Raw genomic sequence first — 27,629 nt, forward strand, 5'->3', positions numbered from 1 at the left:
GCTGCATCTGCGCTACTTGTGGTGCTGAGGTCCTCTTGGGCGCGGAGGGAGATTTCTGGCCCTTTCATTCCTCCTAGGAACTATCCCTCCCCGGTCCCCCCTTTTTTTTTATTCTTTTTTTTATTTTTATTTTCTTTTCTTCTTTCTTTTTTTTCTTAAAAACAAAAAGAAAGAAGTAACCTAACCATGGCAGCCCTAGTCCATGAACCTGCTACCCCCAGGCCCCTTCTTGATACCGCACCCCGTTCTGACCCCGCCTCGTCTTTGGACCACTCTTAGGACACTCCTCATGCCTCTGTACCTCTTGCCGGTGCTGTTTCCTCACCCGCTTCAGGTACTGAGACCTCGACTGACTCCTTCGATTTGTCAGACCTCCATTCTCCTCTGACTATGCTTCTGGCCTCTCCCTCTATGGTGCGGCAATTTTCGAATCGCCGGCCCATCCTACGTCAGACCGACTCCAGTCCCACTCCTAAACGCCAACGACAATTACCTGCTGATGATACTTCTCCACCTTCTTGTTCTTCTCAGAAAAGATCCACACGTCCTTTACTACCTTTCCAAGCTCAGTTTCAGACTGCACAATGGACTAAATTCTTCACTTTATGACCGACTTCCTCTACTGCCTATCTTTCTGATCACAGTATTGGCAAGGCACTCCTACGCCATGTTGGTAAAGATATTTCTTTTCATGCTCTTAAGAGCGGTACGTGCGTCATCACTGTACAGAATGCTACCCAGGCTCATGAGCTTTCTCGTCTTTTCCACATCGATACTGTTCCTGTCACTATTGAAAAACATCATTCCCTCAATTCTTGTAGTGGTACCGTCATTCTGCCCAATACCACAGTTCAACAAAATTTCCAGACATGTGGCACTGACATTCTTGAACAGCTGGAACTCCAAGATCTCCCAATCCTCAAGGTAGACACTTACGTTCTTCCTGCCCGCGAGTGGAGACGATACCCTAGCAATGTGGCTCGTTTAACTTTTGACTGCCGTGAACTCCCATCCTCAGTTTATGTAGCAGGACATCGGTTACAAGTTCGAAATGTGATCCCTACACTGCAACAGTGTAGAAATTGCTGGCTATTTGGCCATCCAGCGAAATATTGCAGATCTATCGCCGAATGCCCAGTCTGTGGTGCCGATGACCATTCTAATACATCTTGCAATCGCCCTCCCTCTTGCCTTAATTGTCATGAGGCTCACCCTTCGTACTCTCGCCGTTGTCAAGTCTACTTAAACGAGAGGGAAATCCGTTACCTCAAAGAGGCAGAAGGTCTCCCTTATGCCATGGCAGTTTCTCATCTCCGCCTCCAAGGGAGACAACCTCGTGTTTCTTATTCCCGTGTTTCAAAACTTCCCCCCACTTCTGGTATCCCATCTTCTGCACCCACCTCTGTGGTTACCTCTCCCATAGTCACACCTGTATCTAATTCTTTTGCTGTCCTCGGCTCAGACATCCCTACTTCAATGCCTCAGTCTGATCTCGCTTCTTCGTGTTCTCTCTCACAAGCCTCAGTAGCGATGAGATCTCGCATGACACCTCCTCCCAATCGTCCCTCTACTTCTCAAAAGTCAAAAAAAGGTCCGTTAACACCTCCTACCCATCTTCCACCTCCTCATTTTCCCTTCCCTGTCTCTGTACCTGGTTCTCCCCCTCTCACTGGCTCTGTTACAATTGTAGAGGTTCACCCTCCTCCTCATACTCTACCTTCCTCCTCTGTTCCCTCAAAAGTTTCTTCCTTTTCTGCCACCTCCCAGGTTTCTGCCTCTTCTGTCCCCTTCCACGCTTCTCCAGTTCCCTCCACCCTTTCGCCCCCCCTACCTTGGTACAGTCCGATACAGTTCCAGTCTTTGCTCATCCTTCCCCTACCATTTCCAATATTGTCTCCCATACGACGTCTCTGAATTCCGAAACACTTGAAGCAATCTCTGAATATATTGCAGAGACCAATCCATCAATGGACACTGATCCACCCTCCGCTCCTTCTCTCTCCTCTGCTCCATCTGCGCAATTCCTTTCTTCACAGCGCACCATTCCTTCACTGCTTGAACGTTTTCCACTGCCTCCGCATGTGGACTTTTCTAAGCCCTCTAGTCCGTACGAGCCCTTGCCTGCGGATTTCAGGTATCTTTATCATTGCCAATCATGGCCTATTTACAGTGGAATATACGCGGCCTCGGGTAATCGGGGTGAGCTTCAGATGTTACTCTCCCAGTTTTCCCCTGTTGGTGTTTGCTTACAGGAACCAAAATTACACTCTGCTGTTATCTCTCCCATCTCAGGCTATAATTTATTGTATTCTTCAGATCCTTTTCCTGATGGGACCTTTAATGAAAGTGCCCTTCTTCTATGCACTGATATTCCGTACCATCAGCTATTTGTTCGTACTTCGCTGCATTACACAGCAGCCTGTATCCACTTGCATAGGTGGCATATGCTCTGTTCTTTACATCTCTCTCCTTCTCGGGCATTATCTATTCCAGATATTGCCTTTCTTGTTTCGTCATTACCGCCACCAATTCCATTACTTGGCGATTTTAATGCCCACCATTTCCTCTGGGGGGGGTCTCACTGTAATTCCCATGGCATTCAGTTAGAGGCTTTTCTTGCCACCCACCCCCTCCATGTTTTAAATACAGGTACTCACACCCATTTTGATCCTCGGACTCACACTCTCTCTTGCATCGATCTCTCAGTCTGCTCTTCCTCCGCCGCATTAGTCTTCACTTGGTCTGTTCTCCCGGACTTACATGACAGCGATCATTTCCCAATCATTCTTACTTCCCCTTCATATTCACCACCTCTTCGTATCCTGCGCTGGCAATTTGATCAGGCAAATTGGAACCTTTACTCACACCTAACTGTTTTTAGAGAGGATCCTTCTTCGTCCTCCATCGATGAGCTTTTACACCTCTTCTCGTCCTCTGTTTTAACCGCAGTTTCTCATTCTATACCCCAAACTTCGGGCAGGCATTCTCAGAAATGCGTGCCTTGGTGGTCTCCTGCTTATGCTCGTGCAGTACATTTGAAACGCGCTGCATGGGGCAGGTACAGGTACGATAGAACTACGGAGAGACTTCTTGATTTTAAGCAGAAGCGTGCAATCACTCGCCATATCATCCGTGATGCTAAACGCACTTGCTGGTGAGATTATGTCTCCACCATCACCTCTGCTTCCTCTATGAGTGCAGTCTGGAAAAAAGTACGAAAACTGAGTGGTAAATATTATCCTGACCCGGCTCCTGTTCTGCGGGTTGCCGGTGTTGATATAGCAAACCCACTAGATGTTGCCAATGAAATTGGCAATCATCTAGTCCGTATTTCTCAGGGACTCCATCTATGCTCCTCATTTCTTTCCTCAAAGTCTGCCAGAGAGTTAGCACCCTTGGACTTTTCTTCTCTCAGAGAAGAACAGTATAATGTGCCTTTTACACTTCAAGAACTGGAGGCAACACTCTCAGCTTGCCGATCATCTGCAGCTGGGCCCGACGACATTCATATTCGTATGCTACAACATTTACATCAGTCAGCCCTTGCAGTCCTATTACGCCTTTACAATCTTATTTGGTCACAAGGAGTTCTTCCACAGCTGTGGAAATCCGCCATTGTTCTCCCTTTCCGCAAACAAGGCACTACGGGACATGAAGCCTCCCACTATCGTCCCATTGCTCTTACCAGTGCAGTTTGCAAAGTGATGGAACGCCTAGTAAATAGACGTTTAGTGTGGTATTTAGAGACACACAACAGTCTCTCCACTCGTCAATATGGCTTTCGTAAGGGCCGTTCTACCATTGACCCCTTACTACGCTTGGATACGTATGTTCGTAATGCCTTTGCGAATAACCACTCAGTTATTGCCATATTTTTTGACCTTGAGAAGGCATATGACACAACTTGGAGGTATAATATTTTAGCCCAAGCTCACTCCTTAGGCCTTCGAGGCAATCTACCATCCTTCCTTAAGAACTTTTTAACTGACAGACATTTCCGTGTTCGGGTTAATAATGTGCTCTCTCTGGACCTTATCCAAGCTGAAGGTGTCCCCCAGTGATGTGTTCTGAGCACAACACTTTTTCCTAATTGCTATTAATGATTTGGCCTCTAGTCTTCCATCAAATATTTGGTCATCACTCTATGTTGATGACTTTGCTATTGCCTGTGCAGGCGCTCACTGTCACCTCATTACAGTTTTTCTCCAGCATGCAGTCGACTGTGTTTCCAATTGGGCCACCACACGTGGGTTTAAATTTTCCAGCACTAAAACCCACCAAATTACTTTCACTAGACGCTCTGTCATCTCCGATCATCCTTTGTACCTCTATGGCTCCCGTATCCCTGAACGTGATACAGTCAAGTTTCTGGGCCTCCTCTTTGATCGTAGGTTATCCTGGAAACCTCACATTACCTCTCTGAAGGCAACTTGTCACAGCTGGCTGAACCTTCTTAAAACCCTTGCTCATCTTTCATGGGGAGCTGATCGTTGAACTCTCTTTCGCCTACATTCCACCCTTATTTTATCGAAACTTGATTATGGTGACCAGATCTATTCAGTGGCATCTCCTGCTACTCTCTCTAGCCTTAACCCCATTCATCACCAAGGATTACGTTTATGCCTTTTTGCTTTTCGCTCTTCCCCTGTCGAGAGCCTCTGTGCAGAAGCGAACGTTCCATCCTTATCCGATCGCCATGATGCCCATTGCCTTCGCTACTATGTACGCTCTCATGATCTCCGCAATCCTTCCATTTATAGAATGGTCACTGATATTAGTAGACATTCTTTATTTGTTCGCCGCCCCTGTTTACTCCGTCCCTTCTCTCCTCGCCTTCATTCGCTCTTGTCTTCTCTTCAATTACCACCTTTCCATGTTCATGTAGCATCTCACTTTTCCTTACCCCCCTGGGAAGTTCCAGCTGTTCGAGTCTGTTCTTTCTCTCTCCCTTGCTCGAAAGCCCAACTGTCTACGGTCGCTTCCCGCTCTCTTTTTCTTGACCACTTTCACTCTCATTCTCATGCCATTGCAGTGTACACAGATGGCTCTAAGTCTTCTGACGGCGTAGGATTCGCAGCAGTGTTTCCGGACAGTGTCGTACGAGGGCATTTACTATCTTCGGCTAGTATTTTTACTGCTGAATTGTATGCCATCCTTGCAGCTCTTATCCGTATTGCATATATGCCTGTGTCATCATTTGTTGTTGTCTCAGACTCCCTTAGTGCTTTACAGGCTATACAGAAATTTGATACACCTCACCCCTTAGTCCTCCGTATCCAACTTTGGCTACGTCGCATCTTTACCAAGCATAAAGCTATTGTTTTTTGTTGGGTCCCTGGTCATGTTGACGTACAGGGCAATGAACAGGCAGACACTGCTGCGCGGTCAGCAGTACATGACCTACCAGTTTCTTTTAGAGGTATTCCATTTACAGACTATTTTGCTGCAATATCTTCCCACCTTCACACCCGTTGGCAACACCGTTGGTCTACTATGCTCGGCAACAAACTTCAATCTATTAAACCAAGTATAGGTTACTGGCCGTCTTCTTATCACCAGTGTCGAGGTTGGGAGACTACTCTCTCCCGTCTTCGCATTGGCAATACTCGTCTTACTCATGGATATCTCATGGAGAGGCGCCCTTCTCCTCTCTGTGAGAATTGCCAAGCTCCATTATCAGTCAGCCACATTCTGTTGGACTGCCCACTTTATCAAGGAGCACGCAGAATTTACCTCCGTCGTCGTCTTCGCTCCGCTGCTCTTTCTTAACCTTCCCTTCTCGCTGATGGACCCACCTTTCATACGGACTCTCTCATTGACTTTTTGACAACAACTGACTTACTTCACAAATTCTGATACCTTCAGCCCTTTCTACTTAAATCTCTTGCTACCCTCTACCCCCGTACTATCCCCTGCCCCGCTGTTTTCTGTAACCTACTGATCATCCCTCCTCCCTTCTGCCATCCAATACCCTCGCTTCCTTCCCTACCCTGAGGTGCTGTAAAGCCCTTGTGGCTTAGCACTTCTTTTTGATTATAATAATAATAATACCTTCAGTTTATTACCTTTGTTACTTGTGATGATTGTGACCACATCTACCTGCAGTTTTATTACCTTTGTTACTTGTGATGATTGTGACCAGATCTACCTTCAGTTTATTACCTTTGTTACTTGTGATGATTGTGACCACATCTACCTGCAGTTTATTACTTTTGTTACTTGTGATGATTGTGACCACATCTCTCTTCAGTTTATTACCTTTGTTACTTGTGATGATTGTGACCACATCTACCTGCAGTTTATTACCTTTGTTACTTGTGATGATTGTGACCACATCTACCTGCAGTTTATTACCTTTGTTACTTGTGATGATTGTGACCACATCTACCTGCAGTTTATTACCTTTGTTACTTGTCATGATTGTGACCACATCTTCCTGCAGTTTATTACCTTTGTTACTTGTGATGATTGTGACCACATCTACCTGCAGTTTATTACCTTTGTTACTCGTCATGATTGTGACCACATCTACCTGCAGTTTATTACCTTTGTTACTTGCTCAGCTATCAAAACTTTGGGGCCCAGTTCCTGGACCCCCATTGTGTACCACTGTAATCTTTTGACTACCACCCACAGGATGGGTATGGGGTGACTACCGCCCACAGGACGGGTATGGGGTGACTACCGCCCACAGGACGGGTATGGGGTGGCTACCACCCACAGGATGGGTATGGGGTGACTACCGCCCACAGGACGGGTATGGGGTGACTACCACCCACAGGACGAGTATGGGGTGACTACCGCCCGCAGGACGGGTATGGGGTGACTACCACCCACAGGATGGGTATGGGGCGACTACTGTCCACAGGACGAGTATGGGGTGGCTACCGCCTGCAGGATGGGTATGGGGTGACTACCACCCACAGGATGGGTATGGGGTGGCTACCACCCACAGGATGGGCATTGGGTGGCTACCGCCCACAGGACTGGTATTGGGTGACTACCGCTCACAGGATGGGTATGGGGTGACTACCGCCCACAGGATGGGTTGTAGACAGCATTTACTGTCTGCACAGACAGCCCAAGCTGTCTGCCAGCTTATTTCATATTTCGCACCACTCAGATGCTGCCCTCTGTAGCCAGGCCTCTCGGTGGGCACGCCAGCCTGCCGGCCCTTGCCACACTCTCACTCTCACAGCGGCCTAGCAGGAAGACACAAGGCCTACTCCTAGCTCTCTCTCGTGGGATGGCCCTGTTCGGGCCATGGGCACAACACACAAGACTGTGTGCCCACCTCGACTTAACAATAGAGTAAGAAGCCTCCGAAGAAGATGTATCATTAACCACCCGCTTACAGCCTACCAAACAAACCCATTAAACATTGGTGGAAAGCGGTGGTCGCAGCAGTGTGTTTGCCCAGAGAGAGGAAGGAATGAAGTCATCTTCACTTCATCATCCCATGCAAGAAGCATCCGTCTCTCAACGAGTTATCCTGATGTCGTGTCTGCACATTTCAGCATCCAGACACAGGTACAAGCAGGATCTAGCCGAAATTTACCGAATTTCTTCGAGAATTGTAATTGGCATCCCAGTGACCCCACGCTACAGCGTTTCACGCTGTTTCTCAAGTCACGTGTTTAGCGTTACTTGTATGTTCTGCTGTTGTTCAGCTCAGTACTGCTGTTTCAGCAAGCCAGAGGTGAGTTTTGTGGTGATTTCTGCATCCAGTGTGAGTTCTCCATGTGTTTGTGGGAGGAGGAAGTGGCCCCTCCTTGCCTTGCCCTGCTGTACTCTCACACCTCACCAGCCTACCATACACCACTCACCACTACCCACTCCCTCTGCTGTGTTTTCTGCTGTTTTTCGTGTGATTCATTGCCAGAGCTGTTTATCCGAGTGCCCGAGGCCACTCAAAGCTACGTGGATCACCATGCCACATAGATCACGACGCTACGTGGATCACGATGCCACGTGGGTGTGGGTGATGTCACGTGGATCTACAAACCACGTGAGTTACCGAGCCAGATGTCCCAGGCCTCATGCTGTGGTCTGCTGCCCGCATCACATTGATGTCACCGACGATGCTGCTGCCCGACTTCATGACGTCACGATGTCTGCCTGACGTCACCTCGAGATGTCTGCTGACGTCACAGTGCTGCTGACGTCACCTCGTGACATCACGCCTGACATCACATGATGTCACATCAAGTGTTCCAGTAATTATTTCAGTATTGTCGAGAAGATTGAGAGAAGATATATGTCGTGTGTTAAATAATTCCTCTCAGTCAGTGTTCTCACATTTTAGTATGTCTTAGTGTCAGTTTTGTGCACAGAAAAGCATCATTTGCTAGGTTAAGCCATGTTGTACCGCATGTACCGCATGTACCGTGGGTGTGTAAAGTTTCCGTGTGTCCAGTGAGGTCTGAGCCAGACCTGAGTAGCACCACTGTGTTAAGTCACCCGTGTGACCAGTGTGTTTGACGTCTATCAGACAGCTCCGAGTGACCGAGCCCTCTTGTACAGAAAGCTTTCATGCTCATCGCTCGTGATGTTCTGCAGAATCGTACCTGCTACGTTTCCCATCGAGATTTGTTTCACTTCACCTCCAGACCTTCAGAGTGCAGTTGTATGTAGAGAAACAAGTCTGGGGACGCTTAGACTAACCTCTGCTATAACTACAACTGCTGAGAGAATGATACTCATCAAGCTGCAGTTAGGCGTGTCGGCAGGTGCTGTGTCAGCCTCGTGTCACAAGCTTCAGTGAGCAGCCTGCACAAAGATGATGTCACTTTGACTGCTAGCTCGCTCACTGCAGTCTGGTGTATGATGTTACGACTCCCAGATGTTTTGCCCAGTCGTTTCTGCCACGATTCGCTCCACAGCTCGCTCCACGCTCACTGGCAGTGACAGCCCAGCGACAGTACCAGTCGAGAAGTGTCCTCCTGAGTCGCTTGCCAGAAGTCCTGCCCAATTGCCGAGTTTTGTCGATGCCTCACTCGAGGGCACCAGCATGTCGTGCCCCAGGTTGAGTGAAAACCTGCAGCGACTCCTACGATGACTGCTTCACCGTTCCAGAGGAGACCGTACCCTGTTACGTCACAGCTAAGCTGCAGCCATGTCTCCTGTGTTGCAGTACCTGTCCAGATGCAAGAAGGCATGCAGTGATGCCCTTCGACGCTCACTGCCTATGACCACAATGTTTAGCACATCCCACATGTTTTTTCTTCCCTCCCTGTAGGAAGTTTTTTCTCTATGTCCATATGTACATATATGTTTTTATTTTGTGTTCTGTGCCCTGTTCCTACGAGAGAGAGACCAAGTTTCTTTTACCACCAGTATTGTCGCGTCGGGACGACCCATGGTAGGTGGCCGAGCATATGTAGACAGCCTGTACTGTCTGCACAGACAGCCCATGCTGTCTGCCAGCTTAGTTCATATTTCGCGCCACTCAGATGCTGCCCTCTGTAGCCAGGCCTCTCGGTGGGCACGCCAGCCTGCCGGCCCTTGCCACGCTTTCACTCTCACTGCAGCCTAGCAGGAAGACACAAGGCCTACTCCTAGCTCTCTCTCGTGGGATGGCCCTGCCCAGGACATGGGCACAACACACAAGCCTGTGTACCCACCACGACTTAATAAAATAAGAAACCGCTACCATCCTTACCGAACTATCTCGTTATAGGGTATGGGGTGACTACCACCCACAGGATTTGTATGGGGTGACTACCATCCACAGGATGGGTATGGGGTGACTACCACCCACAGGATGGGTATGGGTGACTACTGCCCACAGGATGGGTATGGGGTGACTACCACCCACAGGATGGGTATGGGGTGACTACTGCCCACAGGATGGGTATGGGGTGACTACCACCCACAGGATGGGTATGGGGTGACTACCGCCCACAGGATGGGTATGGGGTGACTACTGCCTACAGGATGGGTACCGTGTGACTACTGCCCACAGGATGGGTATGGGGTGCATAATAAACACATTAAACTAACTAAAAAAGGCCTGGTCGGAAATTTGTATGAGGACCTAGGCATTTCCAGAGGCCCAATGGGAAACACAGGCCTCACTTCATAATAGGAAGTATTACAAATGTCCCTGTTGAATATTGGACAGGATATTAATGAAACCACCATAATAGGGTGGTAAGAATGGACATATAGCGTCGAGTGGGGGAGTCGCCGTAAGAGAAATGATTGAAGTCGGGTGATAAAAATCCCGTCTAATTAAACCCAGTTTCATCGTGGAAAAATTACAGTGTATCGACCTCCGATGAACAGGAAATAATGCGGTAATGTACTATGCTGCGAACTGTGAAGAAAATAGTGAAAATAACTCTAAACCAGAGTGATATTTGGTGAAATAAGGAGTTCACCATATTGGTGTCCCAGTGTGTGTGACTGCTTGGTAAATGTGGCGTTAATATTCCGATGGTTTAGGAGATTTAATGGGGCACAAACTCCTAAATTGGAATAAAATAAATCGGAAATCACGTCCTGCCGAAAGACAGGACTTCGGGATCGGATAGTGAAATAGGGAAGATCAGTAATGCTGTCATCGCACACACAGCTAAGTAATCTTTCTTGTTATATCAAGCTATCTGGCCAGTTTAGTTTTGCTATAATGAGTCTTTCAGCGATATTCAGGCAGTCTCCAGAGAAAATTTGGTAAGTGGTGGTATTAAATATAATTATTTCATAATATGGTGTAGATGTAGGTGTACCATCCCCCCTCTCCTTACGTCAGTCCAACCCAATGATACACTTTTTAATTAAACATTAGTGCCAGAATTACTGGCTGTGTTTATTAAATTTAATGGTCAATATTTTGGGTCCCGGTAGATGTGCATAAAGAGTTGTGGGTGTTGGAGAGATGATTCTCCAGAGACCTGGAATTTCCAAAATATTCCAAAATATCTCAGAGGTGCAACAAAATGTAAGTTGTTCGATTAAGTTGCTCTCGAATCAAGTATTTGTATGAATGTAGAAATGAGGGTCATACAGGTAATTTATTTCATACATATAAATTTGAATTTGCCAATTTCATTAAGCAATTCCTTTCCCAAGTAATAACTAGGGAATGCCTCTTCAGATCAACTTCGAACTCTAAATGCTGGTGTATCTTAATAGGAAGTCATTTTTTTATTAATTTTAACCTGTGTGAATGACAATTTGCAAATTTCTTTTGACAAGTTTTATAAAATTAGATTTTTATTAACAATCAAAATCCACTATTTTCCATATAAATCTTAATAGATGGGTTCCACCTCTGGTGTAAATTGTGGGACCCACAGCCTCGGAGAAGTGGATAAAAAGGCTTCAAGGAAGAATATTTGGATTTCTTCCTGAAGCCGTTTGAATATTCCACTTCCCCTACCACCCCATCTTTTCGTTCTGTTTTACAAATAGGAATATTTTATTGCATAATATGGTACAGAAGCTTTAAGAGATACATTGTTGATACAAAGATGGCATATACAGTACATGAGGCGTGAGAGATAGATGTCTAGTACATATTGTTATGTGATTGTCACTGATTATATTGCGAAAATCTCATCCAGCTCCTCAGAGCTGGGTCGTGTGCCCAAAATACAGTAGGCATTACCCCTCTGAACAGCAGCGCTGAGCCGCTGGAACAGAAAACTAGCTGCCCTGGGATCTCTAGTTACCCTGATGAGTCGTATGCCTAGCACCTTAAGGAACTAGGCAAACGATGCACTCTTTCCCCATGAGCCAAGGGTCTCTGAGCCTATTACCTGGAGTTTACCTGGAGAGAGTTCCGGGGGTCAACGCCCGCGCCGCCCGGTCTGTGACCAGGCCTCCTGGTGGATCAGAGCCTGATCAACCAGGCTGTTGCTGCTGGCCGCACGCAAACCAACTTACGAGCCACAGCCCGGCTGGTCAGGTACCGACTTTAGGTGCTTGTCCAGTGCCAGCTTGAAGACTGCCAGGGGTCTATTGGTAATCCCCCTTATGTATGCTGGGAGGCAGTTGAACAGTCTGACACTTATTGTATGGTCTTTTAACGTGCTAGTGACACTCCTGCTTTTCATTGGGGGGATGATGCATCGTCTGCCAAGTCTTTTGCTATCGTTGTGAGTGCTTTTCGAGTGCAAGTTCGGTACTAGTCCCTCTAGGATTTTCCAGGTGTATATAATCATGTATCTCTCCCGCCTGCATTCCAGGGAATACAGGTTCAGAAACTTCAAGCGCTCCCAGTAATTGAGGTGTTTTATCTCCGTTATGCGCGCAGTGAAGGTTCTCTGTACATTTTCTAGGTCAGCAATTTCACCTGCCTTGAAAGGTGCTGTTAGTGTGCAGCAATATTCCAGCTTAGATAGAACAAGTGACCTGAAGAGTGTCATCATGGGCTTGGCATCCCTAGTTCTGAAGGTTCTCATTATCCATCCTGTCATTTTCCTAGCAGCTGCGATTGATACAGTGTTATGGCCCTCCGGCATGATCACTCCTAGGTCTTTGACGTTGGTTTTTCGCTCTATTTTGTGGCCGGAATTTGTTTTGTACTCTGATGAATTTCTAATTTCTTCGTGTTTATCTGAGTAATTGAAATTTCTCATAGTTGAACTTCATATTGTTTTCTGCAGCCCACTGAAAGATTTGGTTGATGTCTGCCTGGAGCCTTGCAGTGTCTGCAATGGAAGACACTGTCATGCAGATTCGGGTGTCATCTGCAAAGGAAGACACAGTGCTGTGGCTGACATCCTTGTCTATGTCAGATATGAGGATGAGAAACAAGATGGGAGCAAGTACTGTGCCTTGTGGAACAGGGTTTTTCACCGTAGCCGCCTCAGACTTTACTCTGTTGACTACTACTCTTTGTGTTCTGTTTGTGAGGAAGCTATAGATCCATCTACCAACTTTTCCTGTTATTCCTTTAGCACGCATTTTGTGCGCTATTACGCCATGGTCACACCTGTCGAAGGCTTTTGCTAAGTCTGTATATGTTACATCTGCATTCTTTTTGTCTTCTAGTGCATCTAGGACCTTGTCGTAGTGATCCAATAGTTGATAACATAAAAGGCACAATACCGTGACTGGAACGATGCACAAATAACCCGCACATAAGAGAGAAGCTTACGACGACGTCTCGGTCTGACTTGGACAATTTACAAAGTCACACTAACCAGAAGTGGAGCAGGACGGCCATATACAGGCAGGAAGAGGTGGTGGTGGTGGTAGTAGTAGTAGTAGTAGTAGTAGTACAAGAATGGCATATAATACCGACAAGATGAAATTAAGACACATGCCCAACACCCAGGCATCCCTATCGTAGACGTTTCGCCATCCAGCCAGCCACTGGATGGCGAAACGTCCACAACAAAGACAACCAGACGCCGCACATGTCTTAATTTCATCAGTGTAGTAGTAGTAGTAGTAGTGGTAGTGGTAGAAGTGGGGAATAAGGAGGACGAGCCAGTCAAATACAAAGGAAGGGGAGCACTGCAAGAGAGCTAGGTGCCCACAGAGAGCAAGCGCGCAGAGGTGCGTGAAAGGGGAAGTGGTGAAATAAATGAAGAAGGAACAGAAACACGAGACAGAAGAGAGAAAGACAACCCAGAGGAGAAAAAGGAAAGAGGAAAGGGGAAGAGGGAGAAGAAGAAAAATAAAAATAAAAAATAAAAATGAGGAGTCAGGTTAAGTCACGGGTGTTCTGAAGTTTGGAGCATTTTACAATGTAGTGGGAGAGGAAGGCATCTACAGAGACAAAGCCAGGGCTGAGATTCATACAAGGAAAGTTGTGTATTAGAGAGGATTCAACTAGACGGCAACTGTTCAAGTTGGAAGTAGGGAAGACAGTTTTAGCAGAAGACCAGTCAATAGGATGGCTATGATCTCTGACGTGACAGAAAAGAGCATTGTTAGTGTCGGCAAGCCTAACACTATTTTTGTGCTCCCTAAGTCTGTCAGAAAGAGATCGGCCAGTTTCTCCGAAGTATTGAAGAGGACAGGAGGAGCAAGAAATAGAGTAGACACCAGGAACATCTGTAGAGGGAGGAGAGGTATGAACGAGATTAGTGCGAAGAGTGTTAGTCTGGCGGAAGGTAAGCTTGATGTCTAAGGGGCGGTAAGAATTGTTGAGATTAGAAAGACCGGAAATGTAGGGAAGGCAGAGGATAGAAGAGTTCCCAGGAGTAGAGAGTTTGGGAGAGAAGAAATTGCATTTAGCACGTGAGAGGGCAGAGTCTATGAAATGGGAAGGGTAGCCAAGACGGGAAAACGAATTATGAAGAGTGGAAATTTCTGCTGGAAGGAACTGAGGATCACAGATGCGGAGGGCACGGGGAAAGAGGGAGATAAGAACACTTTTCTTGACAGGGGAAGCATGATAGGAAAAGTAGTGAATGTACATGCCAGGGGCATAGGTTTTCGGTAAACGGAAAAGGAAAAACCTGTATCTGAGCGGTGGACATGAACATCAAGGAAAGTAAGCAAGGAATTAGATTCCCATTCAGCTTTAAACTTAATGGAAGGGGCAAGATTATTAAGAGCTTCAAGAAAAGATTGGAAGAGACTGGAGTCATGAGGCCACAGAGCAAAGATGTCATCCACATAGCGGAGCCAGAGTGAAGGTTGCACATCGAGGGTAGGAAGAAGAACAGTCTCGAAGTATTCCATGTAAAGATTAGCAAGGACAGGAGAGAGAATAGAGCCCATAGCGACACCGAAGGTTTGTGAATAATATTTCCCTTGGAAGGAAAAAGAGTTAGAGTCCACACAGAGGCGGATCAGATCAAGAAAGACATCAGTAGGTATAGGGAGATGTAGAAACCCTTCATGGGCCTTCTCTCTACGGAAATCAAGGACATCATCAAGAGGGACATTGGTGAAGAGGGACTCAACGTTAAGACTAAGCATCTTACAGGTTGGGAGAGAGCGAACCCGTTCAATGAAGCCTTGAGAGTGACGGAGGTGGACAGGAGAAAAAGTACCAAGAAAGGGAGTGAGGGTTTTGGCCAGCCAAGAAGCAAGAGAATAAGAGACAGAACCTCTAGAGGATATGATAGGACGAAGAGGAATATCAGGTTTATGAGTTTTGGGAAGGCCATAGAAATAGGGAAGAGAGGGACAGATGACACGAAACCGTTGAACAGAGGTCGGAGAGAGTCCTTAGTTTCTTGTTGAAAGTTCTCTTGGCACGATCAAGAGGGTTGGAAACGAGAAGAGTGTAGGTATGTGAGTCATAGAGCAAGACATCAGCTTTTCATTCACTACTTTTCCTATCATGTTTCCCCTGTCAAGAAAAGTGTTCTTATCTCCCTCTTTCTCCGTGCCCTCCGCATCTGTGATCCTCAGTTCCTTCCAGCGGAAATTTCCACTCTTCATAATTCGTTTTCCCGTCTTGGCTACCCTTCCCATTTCATAGACTCTGCCCTCTCAAGTGCTAAACGTAATTTCTTCTCTCCCAAACTCTCTACTTCTGGGAACTCTTCTATCCTCTGCCTTCCCTACATTTCCGGTCTTTCTAATCTCAACAATTCTAACCGCCCCTTAGACATCAAGTTTACCTTCCGCCAGACTAACACTCTTCGCACTAATCTCGTTCATACCTCTCCTCCCTCTACAGATGTTCCTGGTGTCTACTCTATTTCTTGCTCCTCCTGTCCTCTTCAATACTTCGGAGAAACTGGCCGATCTCTTTCTGACAGACTTAGGGAGCACAAAAATAGTGTTAGGCTTGCCGACACTAACAATGCTCTTTTCTGTCACGTCAGAGATCATAGCCATCCTATTGACTGGTCTTCTGCTAAAACTGTCTTCCCTACTTCCAACTCGAACAGTCGCCGTCTAGTTGAATCCTCTCTAATACACAACTTTCCTTGTATGAATCTCAGTCCTGGCTTCATCTCTGTAGATGCCTTCCTCTCCCACTACATTGTAAAATGCTCCAAACTTCAGAACACCCGTGACTTAACCTGACTCCTCATTTTTATTTTTTATTTTTATTTTTCTTCTTCTAACTCTTCCCCTTTCCTCTTTCCTTTTTCTCCTCTGGGTTGTCTTTCTCTCTTCTGTCTCGTGTTTCTGTTCCTTCTTCATTTATTTCACCACTTCCCCTTTCACGCACCTCGGTGTGCTTGCTCTCCCTCTGTGGGCACCTAGCTCTCTTGCAGTGCTCCCTTTCCTTTGTATTTGACTGGCTCGTCCTCCTTATTCCCCACTTCTACCACTACCACTACTACTACCTCTTCTACTACTACTACTACTACTGATGAAATTAAGACACATGTGCGGCGTCTGGTTGTCTTTGTTGTGGACGTTTCGCCATCCAGTGGCTGGCTGGATGGCGAAACGTCTATGATAGGGATGCCTGGGTGTTGTGCATGTGTCTTAATTTCATCTTGTCGGTATTATATACCATTCTTGTACTACTACTACTACTACTACTACCACCACCTCTTCCTGCCTATATATAGCCGTCCTGCTCCACTTCTGGTTAGTGTGACTTTGTAAATGGTCCAAGTCGGACCGAAACGTCGTCGTAAGCTTCTCTCTTATGTGCGGGTTATTTGTGTATCCAATAGTTGAGACAGACAGGATCGACCTGTTCTAAACCCATGTTTACCTGGGTTGTGTAATTGATGGGTTTCTAGATGGGTAGCGATCTTGCTTCTTAGGACCCTTTCAAAGATTTTTTTGGTATGAGATGTTAGTGCTAATTACCTGGAGTTTACCTGGAGAGAGTTCCGGGGGTCAACGCCCCCGCGGCCCGGTCTGAGACCAGGCCTCCTGGTGGATCAGAGCCTGATCAACCAGGCTGTTGCTGCTGGCTGCACGCAAACCAACATACGAGCCACAGCCCGGCTGATCCGGAACTGACTTTAGGTGCTTGTCCAGTGCCAGCTTGAAGACTGCCAGGGGTCTGTTGGTAATCCCCCTTATGTGTGCTGGGAGGCAGTTGAACAGTCTCGGGCCCCTGACACTTATTGTATGGTCTCTTAACGTGCTAGTGACACCCCTGCTTTTCATTGGGGGGATGGTGCATCGTCTGCCAAGTCTTTTGCTTTCGTAGTGGGTGATTTTCGTGTGCAAGTTCGGTACTAGTCCCTCTAGGATTTTCCAGGTGTATATAATCATGTATCTCTCCCTCCTGCGTTCCAGGGAATACAGGTTTAGGAACCTCAAGCGCTCCCAATAATTGAGGTGTTTTATCTCCGTTATGCGCGCCGTGAAAGTTCTCTGTACATTTTCTAGGTCGGCAATTTCACCTGCCTTGAAAGGTGCTGTTAGTGTGCAGCAATATTCCAGCCTAGATAGAACAAGTGACCTGAAGAGTGTCATCATGGGCTTGGCCTCCCTAGTTTTGAAGGTTCTCATTATCCATCCTGTCATTTTTCTAGCAGATGCGATTGATACAATGTTATGGTCCTTGAAGGTGAGATCCTCCGACATGATCACTCCCAGGTCTTTGACGTTGGTGTTTCGCTCTATTTTGTGGCCAGAATTTGTTTTGTACTCTGATGAAGATTTAATTTCCTCATGTTTACCATATCTGAGTAATTGAAATTTCTCATCGTTGAACTTCATATTGTTTTCTGCAGCCCACTGAAAGATTTGGTTGATGTCTGCCTGGAGCTTTGCAGTGTCTGCAATGGAAGACACTGTCATGCAGATTCGGGTGTCATCTGCAAAGGAAGACACGGTGCTGTGGCTGACATCCTTGTCTATGTCGGATATAAGGATGAGGAACAAGATGGGAGCGAGTACTGTGCCTTGTGGAACAGAGCTTTTCACCGTAGCTGCCTCGGACTTTACTCTGTTGACGACTACTCTCTGTGTTCTGTTAGTGAGGAAATTATAGATCCATCGACCGACTTTTCCTGTTATTCCTTTAGCACGCATTTTGTGCGCTATTACGCCATGGTCACACTTGTCGAAGGCTTTTGCAAAGTCTGTATATATTACATCTGCATTCTTTTTGTCTTCTAGTGCATTTAGGACCTTGTCGTAGTGATCCAATAGTTGAGACAGACAGGAGCGACCTGTTCTAAACCCATGTTGCCCTGGGTTGTGTAACTGATGGGTTTCTAGATGCGTGGTGATCTTGCTTCTTAGGACCCTTTCAAAGATTTTTATGATATGGGATGTTAGTGCTATTGGTCTGTAGTTCTTTGCTGTTGCTTTACTGCCCCCTTTGTGGAGTGGGGCTATGTCTGTTGTTTTTAGTAACTGTGGGACGACCCCCGTTTCCATGCTCCCTCTCCATAGGATGGTATAAGCTCGTGATGGGGGCTTCTTGCAGTTCTTGATGAACACGGAGTTCCATGAGTCTGGCCCTGGGGCAGAGTGCATGGGCATGCCATTTATCGCCTGTTCGAAGTCATTTGGCGTCAGGATAACATCAGATAGACTTGTGTTAACCAAATTCTGTGGCTCTCCCATAAAAAATTCATTTTGATCTTCGACTCTCAGTCTGGTTAGCGGCTTACTAAAAACTGAGTCATATTGGGACTTGAGTAGCTCACTCATTTCTTTGCTGTCATCTGTGTAGGACCCATCTTGTTTAAGTAGGGACCCAATACTGGACGTTGTTCTCGACTTTGATTTGGCGTAGGAAAAGAAATACTTAGGGTTTCTTTCGATTTCATTTATGGCTTTTAGTTCTTCCCGCAATTCCTGACTCCTATAAGATTCCTTTAGCTTAAGTTTGATGTTTGCTATTTCTCTGACCAGTGACTCCCTACGCATTTCAGATATATTGGCCTCTTTTAGCCGCTCTTGTTATTCTTTTCCATCGCCTGTAAAGGGAGCGCCTGTCTCTTTCTATTTTACATCTACTCCTCCTTTTTCTTAAAGGAATATGCCTTGAGCATACATCGAGTGCCACCGAGTTAATCTGTCCTAGGCATAAGTTGGGGTCTGTGTTGCTTAGTCTATCTTCCCAGCTTATATCGGTTAGGACTTGGTTTACTTGGTCCCACTTTATGTTCTTGTTATTGAAGTTGAATTTGGTGAAGGCTCCCTCGTGACTAATCTCATTATGTCGGTCTGGGGCTCCACGCATACATGTCTGAACCTCGATTATGTTGTGATCTGAGTATATTGTTCTTGATATGGTGACATTTTTGTATCAGATCATCATTGTTAGTGAAGATGAGGTCTAGTGTATTCTCCAGTCTAGTAGGCTCTATTATTTGCTGGCTTAAATTGAATTTTGTTCAGAGATTTAAAAGCTCGTGTGTGTGTGAGTTCTCGTCCGAGCTGCCTCCTGGTGTTATCACTGCAACAGCATTATTTGCTATATTCCTCCATTTTAGGTGCCTTAAGTTGAAATCCCCCAGGAGCAAGATGTTGGGGGCAGGAGCTGGCAGATTTTTCAGACAGTGGTCAATTTTTAACAGCTGTTCCTGGAATTGCTGGGACGTTGCATCCGGAGGCTTGTAGACTACCACAATGACTAGGTTTTGGTTCTCGATCTTTACTGCTAAAACTTCTACTACATCATTTGAGGCATTAAGCAGTTCTGTGCAAACAATGACTCTACGATATACAGGCCACCCCCCCCCCCTTTTTCCTGTTCACTCTGTCGCATCTGTATAGGTTGTACCCTGGGATCCATATTTTGTTGTCCAAGTGATCCTTTATGTGGATCTCTGTGAAAGCCATGAACATTGCATTTGCCTCTGCAAGCAGTCCACGGATGAAAGGTATTTTGTTGTTCGTTGCTGGCTTTTGACCCTGTATATTTGCAAAGAAGAATGTCATCGGGCTGGTGGTATTGGTGGTACTGGGGGGACTTTTTTTTCTGGTATTAGTATCTGTATCTGTTGGTTTGGAGTGGAGTCCATCGACTGTGGTTCCACTCCAGGAATGACTGGATTTGGTGTACGATTTCTGCCATTTCCTGCCAGTTTTTTTCTTTCCTGGCAGTAAAAAAAACTCTTCCTCTTGAGTGGCTGTTGCTACCCAGGCTTTCTTATGGCCTGGATGTTTTGTATCTTTTTGTCCCCTTTAGATGGTGTGCCTGGCAATTTAAGTTATAGCACAGTCTTTCCTGTACTGAAGAGGGGCACATTTCAGGGTGAAAAAGCTTACAGGAAGGGAGTTTGCATTTTCCTGTTGTCATATGGGTACAGCATTTTCTAGGGTGGTCATAGTTGCATGTCCCATCTGTTTTTCCAGATTTCCCATGTCTGCAGATACCAAGTGCATAGTATGTGCACAGGCTTGGTTTCTGTGACTGTATTCCCTGTTGGTGCATGTTTACCTGTCTCTTTCCTATCTTCACTAGTACTAATAATGGGGCTCTCACCAGTTGTTTTTGGTAATGTATCCTCATTAGTGCTAGTGGAGTTCCCTTGTTTACTATCCCCTTTGGTATTACTAGTTTGTAATATTGGTTTTATCTTGTCCTTGACTACATTTGTTTCCCCACTACAGCTCCTGTCTCCCTCGATGTCATTTATATGCATTCCTTCCTGCGTATATTTACTGACTACCTGGACGAAATCTCCAGCTTCACCATTACTGTCTCCCAGGACAGCACCTCCATCCTCACCATTACTATCTCCCAGGACAGCACCTCCAGCTTCACCATTACTGTCTACCAGGACAGCATCTCCATCCTCACCATTACTGTTTCCCAGGACAGCACCTCCAGCTTCACCATTACTGTCTACCAGGACAGCACTATCAGCCCCACATTTACTGACTACCAGGGCAGCACCTCCAGCCTTACAGTTTCTGACTACATGGCCAGCATCAAGGGCGATACCGTCCAGCCCAGACTATTTTCCCATCTGTTATAGAATGCTTCCAGGTTTTCTATGACGGCTGCTTTGATGTTATCCTCTTTTAATACCAATGTGATTTTAGTCCACAGACTGATCTCATTTGGGCATACACAAAAACAGTTCTTGGATATCTGCACAAGAGGCGTGACACCAATTTCCACAAAAATGGCAATTTATCCATGTGGAAGCCCGTTTGTTTGATGTCCTGCAGACTACACAGAGCTTCATAATGTGATTTGAATGGCTGATTTACTGTAATTCTACTAGTAACCTCTTGAATATTCTACTAATAACCTCCTTAAAGTGAAGCTCTGGCTATTTGTATTTCTATTTCTAACTGTACTTGTATATTAATACAACTTACTGGAGAACGTTTGTTTTATATTTATTGTGTTTGGTAAGGGCGCCTAAAACCCCATCTGTTTACAGTCTGCTTTATTGTCCAACGAATCCGTTTGAAACTGGTCAAGGGTTCGGACCAGTCAAGGGTTCGGACCAGTCAAGGGTTCGGAACCAGCCGGATCTGATCAGTGGGACACTTATTTAAAACATACTGGTCGGTGATTTGGCTATCACATGAAGGAACTACTGGAAATTATATAACCGAGTAATATGTGATTTGATTGATACAAAAGTATAACTTGCGTGTTGAAGAACCGGTGACTGCTGGCAGCTCCTACAATGACGAACGGTCGAGCCTCAAACCTTGTTTATAGATCACTGTATCTAGCTTTTTACGTCTGTGTAATCTAAAAATTAAAAAAAAAAATACTTAAACCCCATTAACCAACAATAGCAAGAGTATTTCTGCTGAAGGTTTACTTCAGTCCCTATTTTAGGTCTTAGTATATTCTTGTGTGATGTTGAAAAGGTTAGCTGCAGCCTTAATCACCCTAGTATCGTCGACTGGCTGTAATCACAATTAATTAACTAACTAATCATGAAATACTTACATGAATATAAAAATAAGTGTTGTTACTACAGTATGATAATATAATAATAATAACCCCCATGACAGGTGAAATAGATTCTGTTACTTATGTGTCAGACAAAGCACTGGAGGTACTCACGTTTGTCACGGAGACATCCACGTTTTTGGTCTCTGGTTATGTTGAGAGTCTTGAAGCAGTTAACACAGGTGGTAGAGTTGTTGCACAGTTGTTCTGTAAGACAAAATCTTGTGTAAGTCAGGTGTGCCAGACAGGTCGATAAAACAAGCACATAAAACAATAAATATTTAAAGAAGTTTATGTAATGTAATAGTTATTAATATGTAATATAAATCACAGTTCCGTGGCTAAAATTAAATTACAGCTGTGGTTCATAGTTACTATAAGTCGTATGTGTTACTTGATAATGTACTTTTACTGGTTTTCATACTATAAACATTACACAGACTAATATAAGAAATATTACGTCTCCTGCGCTCTTATCATCAGTCATCCTCAATTCCTCGACGCTAAACTTTCTAATATTTTCAGTTTTTGGGTATGCCCAAATGAGATAAATCTGTGGACTAAAATCACAAGGGTATTAAAAGAGGTCAACATCAAAGCTGCTTTCATAGAAAACCTGGAAGCTTTCTACAACAGATGGGAACATAAAAAGTCCGGGCTGAATGGTACTGCCCTTGATACTGGCCATGTAGTCAGAAACTGTAAGGCTGGAGATGATGTCCTGGTAGTCAGTAAATGGGGGGCTGATAGTGCTGTCCTGGGAGACAGTAATGGGGAAGCTGGAGGTGCTGTCCTGGGAGACAGTAATGGTGAAGCTGGAGGTGCTGTCCTGGGAGACAGTAATGGTGAAGCTGGAGATGCTGTCCTGGGAGACAGTAATGGGGAAGCTGGAGATGCTGTCCTGGGAGACAGTAATTGTGAAGCTGGAGATTTTGTCCAGGTAGTCGGGAATTATACGCAGGAAGGAATACATATGAATGACCGCATAGGGGACAGGAGCCATAGTAGGGAAACAAGTGTAGTCAAAGATAAGATAAAACCAATATTGCAAACTAGAAATACCGCAGGAAATAGCAAACAAGAGGACTCCACTAGCAATAGTGAGGATATATTACCAAAAACAAATGGTGGGAGCTCCATTGTTGGTGCTAGGGAGGATAGAAGTAAGACAGGGAAACATGCACCAACAGGGAATACAGTCACAGAAACCCAAGGCAAACGGAAACCAAGCCTGTGCACATACTATGCACTCGGTATCTGCTGGCATGGGAAATCTGGAAAAACAGATGGGACGTGCAACTATGACCACCCTAGGAAATGCCATGCCCATATGAAAACAGGAAAATGCAAACTCCCTTCCTGTAAGCTTTTTCACCCTAAACTGTGTACCTCTTCAGTACAGGAAAGACTGTGCTATAACTTAAATTGCCAGGCATACCATCTAAAGGGGACAAAAAGATACAAAACATCCAGGCCATGGGAAAACCTGGGTAGCCACAGTCACTCGAGAGGGAGAGGTTTTTTAGTGCCAGGAAGGAAAAAAAACTGGCAGGAAATGGCAGAAATCGTACACCAAATCCAGTCATTCCTGGAGTGGAACCACAGTCGATGGCCTCCACTCCAAACCAACAGATACAGATACTAATGCCGGAAAAAAAATCCCCCCCCAGTACCAACAATACCACCAGTCCGATAACATTCTTCTTTGCAAATATACAGGGTCTAAAGCCAGCAACAAACAACAAAATACCTTTCATCCGTGGACTGCTTGCAGAGGCAAAGGCAATGTTCGCGGCTTTCACTGAGACCCACATAAAGGATCACTTGGACAACGAAATATGGATCCCAGGTTACAACCTATATAGATGTGACAGAGTGAACAGGCAAAAGGGGGGGGTTGGCCTGTACATTGCAGAGTCACTTGTTTGCACAGAACTGCTAAATGCCTCAAATGATGTAGTGGAAGTTTTAGCAGTAAAGGTCGAGAACCAAAACCTAGTCATTGTGATAGTCTACAAGCCTCCGGATGCAACATCCCAGCAATTCCAGGAACAGCTGTTAAAAATTGACCACTGTCTGGAAAACCTTCCAGCTCCTGCACCCAACATCTTGCTCCTGGGGGATTTCAACTTAAGGCACCTAAAATGGAGGAATATAGCAAATAATATTGTTGCAGTAATAACACCAGGAGGCAGCTCTGATGAAAACTCACACTCACGCGAGCTTTTAAATCTCTGCACAAAATTCAATTTAAACCAGCAAATAATAGAGCCTACTAGACTGGAGAATACACTAGACCTCATCTTCACTAACAATGATGATCTGATAAGAAATATCACCATATCAAAAACAATATACTCAGATCACAACATAATTGAGGTTCAGTCATGTATGCGCGGAGCCCCAGACCGACATAATGAGATTAGTCACGAGGGAGCATTCACCAAATTCAACTTCAATAACAAAAACATAAAGTGGGACCAAGTAAACCAAGTCCTAACCGATATAAGCTGGGAAGATATACTAAGCAACACAGACCCCAACTTATGCCTAGAACAGATTAACTCGGTAGCACTCGATGTATGCACAAGGCTTATTCCTCTAAGAAAAAGGAGGAGTAGATGTAAAACAGAAAGAGACAGGCGCTCCCTTTACAGGCGACGGAAAAGAATAACAGAGCGGCTAAAAGAGGTCAATATATCTGAAATGCGTAGGGAGACACTGGTCAGAGAAATAGCAAGCATCGAACTTAAGCTAAAAGAATCCTTTAGGAGTCAGGAATCGCGGGAAGAACTAAAAGCCATAAATGAAATCGAAAGAAACCCAAAGTATTTCTTCTCCTATGCCAAATCAAAATCGAGAACAACGTCCAGTATTGGGCCCCTACTTAAACAAGATGGGTCCTACACAGATGACAACAAGGAAATGAGTGAGCTACTCAAGTCCCAATATGACTCAGTTTTTAGCAAGCCGCTAACCAGACTGAGAGTCGAAGATCAAAATGAATTTTTTATGAGAGAGCCACAAAATTTGATTAACACAAGCCTATCCGATGTTATCCTGACGCCAAATGACTTCGAACAGGCGATAAATGACATGCCCATGCACTCTGCCCCAGGGCCAGACTCATGGAACTCTGTGTTCATCAAGAACTGCAAGAAGCCCCTATCACGAGCCTTTTCCATCCTATGGAGAGGGAGCATGGACACGGGGGTCGTCCCACAGTTACTAAAAACAACAGACATAGCCCCACTCCACAAAGGGGGCAGTAAAGCAACAGCAAAGAACTACAGACCAATAGCACTAACATCCCATATCATAAAAATCTTTGAAAGGGTCCTAAGAAGCAAGATCACCACGCATCTAGAAACCCATCAGTTACACAACCCAGGGCAACATGGGTTTAGAACAGGTCGCTCCTGTCTGTCTCAACTATTGGATCACTACGACAAGGTCCTAAATGCACTAGAAGACAAAAAGAATGCAGATGTAATATATACAGACTTTGCAAAAGCCTTCGACAAGTGTGACCATGGCGTAATAGCGCACAAAATGCGTGCTAAAGGAATAACAGGAAAAGTCGGTCGATGGATCTATAATTTCCTCACTAACAGAACACAGAGAGTAGTCGTCAACAGAGTAAAGTCCGAGGCAGCTACGGTGAAAAGCTCTGTTCCACAAGGCACAGTACTCGCTCCCATCTTGTTCCTCATCCTTATATCCGACATAGACAAGGATGTCAGCCACAGCACCGTGTCTTCCTTTGCAGATGACACCCGAATCTGCATGACAGTGTCTTCCATTGCAGACACTGCAAAGCTCCAGGCAGACATCAACCAAATCTTTCAGTGGGCTGCAGAAAACAATATGAAGTTCAACGATGAGAAATTTCAATTACTCAGATATGGTAAACATGAGGAAATTAAATCTTCATCAGAGTACAAAACAAATTCTGGCCACAAAATAGAGCGAAACACCAACGTCAAAGACCTGGGAGTGATCATGTCGGAGGATCTCACCTTCAAGGACCATAACATTGTATCAATCGCATCTGCTAGAAAAATGACAGGATGGATAATGAGAACCTTCAAAACTAGGGAGGCCAAGCCCATGATGACACTCTTCAGGTCACTTGTTCTATCTAGGCTGGAATATTGCTGCACACTAACAGCACCTTTCAAGGCAGGTGAAATTGCCGACCTAGAAAATGTACAGAGAACTTTCACGGCGCGCATAACGGAGATAAAACACCTCAATTATTGGGAGCGCTTGAGGTTCCTAAACCTGTATTCCCTGGAACGCAGGAGGGAGAGATACATGATTATATACACCTGGAAAATCCTAGAGGGACTAGTACCGAACTTGCACACGAAAATCACCCACTACGAAAGCAAAAGACTTGGCAGACGATGCACCATCCCCCCAATGAAAAGCAGGGGTATCACTAGCACGTTAAGAGACCATACAATAAGTGTCAGGGGCCCGAGACTGTTCAACTGCCTCCCAGCACACATAAGGGGGATTACCAACAGACCCCTGGCAGTCTTCAAGCTGGCACTGGACAAGCACCTAAAGTCAGTTCCGGATCAGCCGGGCTGTGGCTCGTATGTTGGTTTGCGTGCAGCCAGCAGCAACAGCCTGGTTGATCAGGCTCTGATCCACCAGGAGGCCTGGTCTCAGACCGGGCCGCGGGGGCGTTGACCCCCGGAACTCTCTCCAGGTAAACTCCAGGTATCTTGGTTATGCTCCCGGTTTTATAAACTTCCGACTCTCCGGATAAACTGCCTTCTTATCTGTTGAACCCAAGTCTCATAGTTATATTTCTAATTTCCATAACCTTAATAACAAATTTCATTCTTCGGATATTGAAGTTTGTTTTCCCTAGACAAATACACATATTTATAGCAATTTTTTTCACACATCTCGAATTACTTCGGTATATGTTGATATTTCATGTTCCTCTTCCCCTTTCCATCAGGTAAGTGTAACAAGCAACATTATGAGAGTCTCTGGTACTATATAACAAGTGTTTACCTTGCTGACACTAATAACGTTCCTCTCCATCTTGTTCATGGTTATAACCGTCCAGTTATATTTATAATTATCTGGTCCTCTGCTAAAGCAATGTTTCACATCTGGGCTTCGCACACGCCGTCTTCTTGAATCATATCTCGTACACAACATTCTTAACATAAATCTTAGTCCAGGTTTTGTTTCAGTTGAAGGTTATCTTTCCCAGTAAAATGTTAAATGTTTCTTTCTTAAGAATTCAAGTGAATTAAACAACTTAAACTTTTCCCCTCACCTCTTCACCTATCGAGCTACGGGACACCGTAGCTCGATAGCTAGCACAGAATGGACGTGTGACTTTGACCACCCCAGAAAATGCCGTGCCCATATGACAACAGGAAAATGCAACATTCCTGTAAGCTTTTCCACCCTGTAATGTGTCACTCTTGAGTTCAGGAAAATTTGGTAGATGGATGTATAATTTCCTAACAAATAGAACACAAAAAGTAGTAGCCAACAGAGTAAAGTCTGAGGCGGCTACGGTGAAGAGCTCTGTTCCACAAGGCACAGTACTCGTTCCCATATTGTTCCTCATATGAAAAATGTGCAGAAGAAAAAACATATGATGGTATTTTATGCTAACAGTCGAAGTGCAAGAAATAAAATTAATGAACTACGTTTGGTAGCATGTGCTGGGAACTTTGATATCATTGCATTAACTGAAACGTGGTATGATTTAAAGAGTCGGGATATGACTGCTGAGTGTAATATTCAGGGATTTAAGCTATTCAATGTGGATAGATGTAATGGGAAGAGGGGAGGAGTTGCATCGTATGTTCGAGAAAATATTAATTGTTGCATAAAAACAGGTATAAAAATAGATGGAGCAGTAACAGAGTCTGTT

At 45.2% G+C, this 27,629-nt stretch overlaps 1 long non-coding RNA gene across 1 annotated transcript in view; it reads right to left on the reverse strand.

The window, feature by feature from the left end:
• LOC138851564 (uncharacterized) overlaps positions 1-27,629 on the reverse strand; it is an 86,570-nt gene that overhangs the window by 3,076 nt on the left and 55,865 nt on the right. Inside the window, exon 3 of the long non-coding RNA XR_011391278.1 lies at positions 21,830-21,922. This is a non-coding gene — a long non-coding RNA (uncharacterized lncRNA). The remainder of the gene's footprint in view (positions 1-21,829; positions 21,923-27,629) is intronic.

This window comes from Cherax quadricarinatus, unplaced genomic scaffold, assembly GCF_038502225.1.
Source record: "Cherax quadricarinatus isolate ZL_2023a unplaced genomic scaffold, ASM3850222v1 Contig1008, whole genome shotgun sequence".
NCBI lineage: Eukaryota > Metazoa > Arthropoda > Malacostraca > Decapoda > Parastacidae > Cherax > Cherax quadricarinatus.